We start from the raw sequence: 6,482 nt of genomic DNA, 5'->3' as shown, positions 1-6,482 counted from the left end.
CTCACTTTGAAGCAACACGTCATTAACATTTGGAATATCTCGACTGTCCATCATAATAAACGAAACTCTGACTGGTTTTAAGCTTTTGGATTGATTAGAGGCATATAAATAATAACAATCAGACGCATTATATTTTGTAATCAGCCTGACGGGAACCAAAGCGTGTCTAACCAGTGTGATTGTTAATGCTTGCTGTTGACAGATGGTGACCATCTTGCGCGAAAAATCCGGTTAGGTTTCTTAGACGCATTTCGGATTTGGATAAACAAGTTTTGATTACGTGAGAACTGATTTCAAAGAAAATAAGTGGCACTAATGAACAGTCTTTTAGAGGCGAAGATGGTCATCTGGAAAGCTGGTATCCTCAAGGAGTGTCATTTGTTTCAGTGTGTGACTACACAGTCCAAAGAAGAATTTTGTGGTTCCCTGGTTATATAACTGTAGATCTTGACGTAAGAAATCTTTACTATATTGTAACAAAACTTGAGTTTCTTCCCACAGGTGCTCGACGCGAGCTTGATATTGAGAAGAAGAAAAAAAACGACAAAAAACAGTAATATGAAGGGAAAAAATCATACAGACACAAAAATACCTTAGATTACCCCCATGACCCGTTCTGACATAGGACCCTCTCTATCATACTATATAAAAGAGAAGGTACGTAACTTCCAAATACTTCGTTCCACCCATGACCCTCGATTTCTTTTGGCTATTTCCGTCTTTAAAGGCACACGACCATAATATATGGCTTGTTTGACTCCTGAGCTATTTTTCTATTCATCAAGCCATCATTGCCTTTCTGCGTTGTACCAAACTGAAAATAGAGGCTCCGAAACGTGCGATTTTTGTGAATTTTTACTGCTGAGACAAGGTCGAGCTCATGTTACAATAAGTATAACCTTTTGAGCCAATCATATTTCGGCGTTGACGTGTGTGCAGCATAGTTTATCTATTTTGAAAATAGAGTCGCATGTATGTGATGTATGTGCAGTGAAGAAGACACTAATTCTTGCATGGAACAGGATTCCTAAAGTTGAATCGAGTTAATGGTAAGTAAAAACCTACTTTTGCATCTACCACTGTTCTGTAATTAAAGAAGGAATGTATCATAGAGTCACAAACATGGTACATGTAGTTCTTTTCACTGGCTGTCACATGTGCTCGCATTTGTCCCAAGAGACAAAATTCACGAAAATTGTTATGTTTGCTAAATAACACAAAACATGTTTTGGTCTAACTACTTTAATGGCTAGATTACAACTGCTTCATAGCCTGGAGCCAACATCAGGTAACCTGCAACTGCCAGACCATTTGTAGCAACAGAATGTTAATACTGTATATTACCACAACTCCATCTAAAAATGAGTTTTGTGCTTTTCTTTTAAATTCACATTTTCATTTCTCCTTTCTTTTTTAATAATTTGTAAATATTCAAACTTGACAAAGTTCTATTTTGCACATAAATATATATTTCAGAAAGTTTCTGGTGAGTTGTAAAAGTTCCACTAACTGTAGCTAAAATTAAGTTCTTGCCCTATGACATTCACAATCATTCTTATACTCATGAAAACAAGTACAATGTGATATATTGGCATTGCCACGAAAATCTATAGTCCTAATAATTTGTTGTTCAGTCCAGTTGTTATCACTGCATATAAACTGATGTAATATAACAGATGACTAATGGCATCTTATCATTCAGTTCAGTGACCTCCTTGTTAGTATCTTTGTATGTATCATATATCTCTGGTAATGTCTCTTTTGTTTGTAACAGATGTCTTCGGTTTCTCCTGTATATAGCACCATCCTAGGTTTTCCCATCATGTGACCTTGGAGTGCTACTTTTTCTGATGACTAGAGCTGGTTTCAATGTAGCTTTATCAATTTTTCAGTCATATCGCTATGATGTCTGCAGTGCGGCAGTTTATAATGGTGTCTAGCACTGGGGCATCATGCCACAGACATGTAGCATCATGTCCCACCCAGAAACATTATCCTGACACCAGGCCAACCAGTCCTAACACTAAACCTCTTAATGCTGAGCGCCAAGTAAGGCAGCTCTGTTAGTACCATTTTTGTAAGTCTTTTATATGACTTGGCCGGGTATCAAACCCATGACCTCCTGCATCTGAGGCAGACGCTCTAACCACTAGACCAATGGAGCAGTACCCAAAAAGATCTTGTCTTCTGGTTCTGACTCTGTCTCCAGAAGTCAGATTTGGAAGCTCTTTAGCTGTTCTGTCGTACTGTTTATTTTGCTGATTTTTCTTTTCACGCAGTTTCCACTTTAGGTTTCTTTCTTTTATAACTTGCGGATGTAATTGTATGTTGGTCGTAGGCAAAGTCGATTGAAGTATTCGATTCATCAGTATTTGTGCCAGAGATCCTATGTCATCAATTGGTGTATTTCAGTTCTCCAGTATCGATAATATGGCTCTTTTCCTTCTCTTTTGCCTTATTGAGAATTCCTTTGACAGTTTGAATGGTTCTTTCTGCTAAACCATTAGACTGTGGATACTTGCGACTTGACGTAGTGTGTTTGAATCCCCAAGGTTTTTTGCAAACTGACCATATTCTTTTGAGGAGAACTGTGGTCCATTACCACTCCTTACTTCTCATGGTATTCTATGCCTTGCAAAAACTGACTTTGTGTGTGTGATTACTGTGCTTGCTTGTGTATTTTCTAACTTGGCACCTTCAAAATATCTGGAGCAATAGTCTACTATCAAGACATAGTTGTAAATATTCCACATGAATAAATCTGTTCCAACCATTTCCCATGATGCTGTAGTTGTGTAGACAACAATGGTTCTTTTTTATTTGACTTTCTGTAATCCTGGCAAATAGAACAATTAAATACTGTATCTGCAATTTGTGCATTCATGCCAGTCCAATACATAATGTCTCTTGCTCTTTGCTTTGTCTTCTTAATACCCATATGATTTTTGTGCAACTCTTTTAGCATTTCTTTCTGAAGAGCATCTGATATTACAATCTTCTCTCCTTTTAGAACTAATCCATCCATTTCTGAAAGTTCATCTCTACAGTTCCAGAAATTTTCTGATTTCAAAAGGTTCGAGATGTTTATCATTTGGCCATCTCTTTTGAATCATTTCTTGTAATTTGGTCATTTTATTATCATGTTTTGTTCCATTCTTTATTGCTTCTAACTCTATCTGCAATCTATATATTTGACATGATCATGTGCACATAGCACTCAATTTCACTATCCATGTTCATAACAAATGTGTTCGTCTGTCTGTATGCTCTCGACAATGTATCTTCTACAATTAATTCTTTTCCTGGACAATATGTTAAGTCAAACCAGTACTTCTGCAGTCTTAAAAGCATTCTCTGAAGTCTAGGCGGTGTGGCAGATAGAGGTTTCTTGAGGTTTATGATCCGGTTCAACTTAAACTTCACAACAAAAGCATATTGATTAAATCTTTCACAGAGCTCATATGGTCTTTGAAGGTCTTTGACAGTTTGGGAAAAATGAAGTAGCATTTTCAAGGCCTTGAAAGAGCGATTATCCTGAGGTCTTTAAAAGTCTTTGAAAATTGAAATAAACCCAAACATTTTAATTTCTTTCCATTTACAAATAAGATTGTCCAAGGTTGTTAGATTTGGATGTAGTCAAGTTTTCCTGGTTTCTTTCTTTTGATGACCTGTTCAGTTTCATTTCATTTCATCATTAAACAATATTTTAGTATTTTGCATTTGTTGTTTCCTCATATAACATAACTTGTATACCAAATGTTAGCAAAAATGTTTTGGAAATCTGTTTGTGGTCTTTGAAAGTTTTGGAAAAGTCTTTGAATTTATCATTCAGAATTCTTTATGGACCCTGTTTCAAGACCAAATAACACAGCAAGCAGTTCTTTTTTGATCAGTGCATACCTTGTTTCTACATCTGTCAAAGACCTTGATGCAAATGTTGTGGGTTTGCCTGTCTGCATTAACACTGCTCCAAGTCCTGATTTTGATGCATCACAACTAACAATAACCAGCTTCTTAACATCGAAGTATTTCAACACAGGTTCTTTGTTTAGAATCCATTTGATCTCTTCAAATGCATGTTTCTGTACTGTTTCCCAAACAAATTCAGTGTCACTTTTCAAAAATGCTCTGATTGGCTCTGTCATTGTAAATTTCTTTCAACAACTACTAATGAACTGACCCATTCTTTTGGTTCATCTACATTCTGTATTACATTTTTCGTTTCATCTCTTCCAACATTGATTTAAGTGTTTCTCGTGAAACTGTAGGAACCTTCCATGGTGGATTGATGACAGGTTTCACACTTTTGTCAACTGCAATATGATATTTTTGTTTCAGGCATCCTGGACCTTTGAACATAATGGGAAATTCTTTCACAATGTGATTGTCCTTATTCCTGTGAACATTGCAAACAACTTATATTATTAAGTGCAAATCTTGAGATGCTTTGAACCCAAGAATAGGTGGATGGTTTGTTTTTGTGATATAAAAATAAAGTTCTTGATTCATGCAATTTAATTTGCATTTGCCTATGACAATTTGTTTGTCACCAGAATAGCTTGTGAGATAGGTCTTAGTTGGTTTTATTTCAATGTTGTCAATGTTCATTGTTTCGAAAAGGTGATCTGGAATGATGTTTACTTGCAAGCCAGTATCAATTTTAAATTTGACATCAGTACCATGAAGAGTTAGACTAAGAGTGGCATAGCATTCTTTGTCACTGATTTCAGTGTCTGCCTTCGTCACTGTTCCTACAAAAGATGTTTCTTCCTCTTCAAGACAATTAGTTCTTTAAAGGCTTTGAACCTGCCGATGTGTAATAGTTCAGAAAGCATAGGCCCAGCATGGGCATTTGATGAATTTTGGAAATGGCAAGATTTTCAAATATAAATGTACACAGGAAGCAAGAGAATGATCAAAATCAACACTAAGGTGCTTGGACTTATGTCACATTTTCTGAAATAGCAACTTTTTATAGCCTCTATATATTGATGGAAATTATGGTTTTTGACAGAGAATTAGTTGTATTTGTCAAAAAGTGAGAAATTCGAGCTTGTTGGATTCAGTTTTGGAGAAGCTGTGTCATGTGACATGTTTAACTAGGTAAAATGTTAACCTGCATTTTATTGGTAACGCAAGTAAATGATTTGCTAGCCAAAAACTGTCTTGTACTTTCGTTAAATTAGGCTGGTGTGATCCTAGTCAAGTATAGGTTTTTGTGCGTATTTATTTCTGTAAAGAACAACATAAAACCACGTAAACTAAAGTTTTTAACAACTGTAAAAATCTTGTTACCCACATGTAGCTTACCCTGAGATGTGACAGTATTGCAGTTATTTAAGCCATGATTTGTAGGAACATATTACTGGCCCAAAATGACACCACATATTAATCTTTAAATGCTTCCTTAATATCTTTGATCGAATACCATAAATTCACCTTTACCTTACCTTTTCATTTACCTGTGTAATTACCTGTGTGCAACTAAACTTTTGAGCAATTTTTCCCAGACCTGAATTTGTTTTCTTTACAATCATATGATATATTTATTCCTATCACAAGACATAAAATATTTTTAAATCACTGAAAATATGTTGCCTACATTTATTAAACATCTTGAAAGTTACTTAATGTTGAATTGTAGTCTTCCATTGAAGTTACTTAGTGCAGAAAGTGTTAATTATAGGTAAGCAATGCGAAATGAAGAAAAGAAAAAGTACTGTTCCTCATTGTACACTCTGAATTGATAGCTTTTCATCATGTGGAGGGATCTAATGATGGGACCCAGCATGAGGTTTATTATTAATAATGTAAAAGTTTCTTTCAAGAACTTCAAACTAAAAATGCATCAAACGTATGCAGGTGGAGTGTTCTTTCAGGCAAATTAGATAACACTTCTCTATTTTTTGTCACAATTTGCAAATCACTTATGATATGAGAGGGTCCCATTCTAAATTTAGAGGGTGCCAGGTGTGGTGGATTTTTTTTAGCTCACTGACCCCAGAATAATTTTTGTTTGATGTCACTTCCATTTTCATGTTTTACTTGATACATTTTTTAAGTCAAGCAGGGATTTTATATGCTTTTTGAGAACACTGGACACCATTTTTGCATTGTTGATGATTACAAATGCATTTCTAATGTTGAACAAAATTATGTTACATGTTATCATTTAAAAATGCTTTTCACCAATATAAGTAATAGTTTTATTAGGTAAATTCATAGTGGTCAAGGAGTAGGCAAGAACCAGCATGTGAGCCCCTTATTCACTAAAATTTTTAAACATAAAACTGACTGAATTTGAATATATCCTAATGCTTAATTGGTCATTGCCATAGCTGTAGAATCAGGGTGCACTTTCAAAAACTTTCAAAACAGTCTGAATATGGGTGGTAGTGGTGATCTTTCAGGCTGATTTTGACTTTTTGAATAAAAAATTTATAATTGCAAGTGCTCCAGTCTGACACAAAAATTCAGATAGA

General features: G+C 35.2%; 1 protein-coding gene across 3 annotated transcripts in view; it reads left to right on the top strand.

Moving 5' to 3' along the window:
• The first annotated feature begins 128 nt into the window (after positions 1-128).
• LOC149779611 (lysosomal cholesterol signaling protein-like) overlaps positions 129-6,482 on the top strand; it is an 85,194-nt gene continuing 78,840 nt past the window's right edge. Inside the window, exon 1 of one of the 3 annotated variants that reach the window (XM_089940395.1) lies at positions 129-452. The gene's annotated coding sequence lies outside the window, so the exon portion shown is untranslated. The other 2 variants (XM_089940399.1, XM_089940397.1) reach the window with 2 other exon arrangements.

This window comes from Sinohyriopsis cumingii, chromosome 17, assembly GCF_028554795.1.
Source record: "Sinohyriopsis cumingii isolate HCF-2022 chromosome 17, ASM2855479v2, whole genome shotgun sequence".
Lineage (NCBI taxonomy): Eukaryota > Metazoa > Mollusca > Bivalvia > Unionida > Unionidae > Sinohyriopsis > Sinohyriopsis cumingii.
This window is presented reverse-complemented; position numbering and strand designations above follow the sequence as displayed.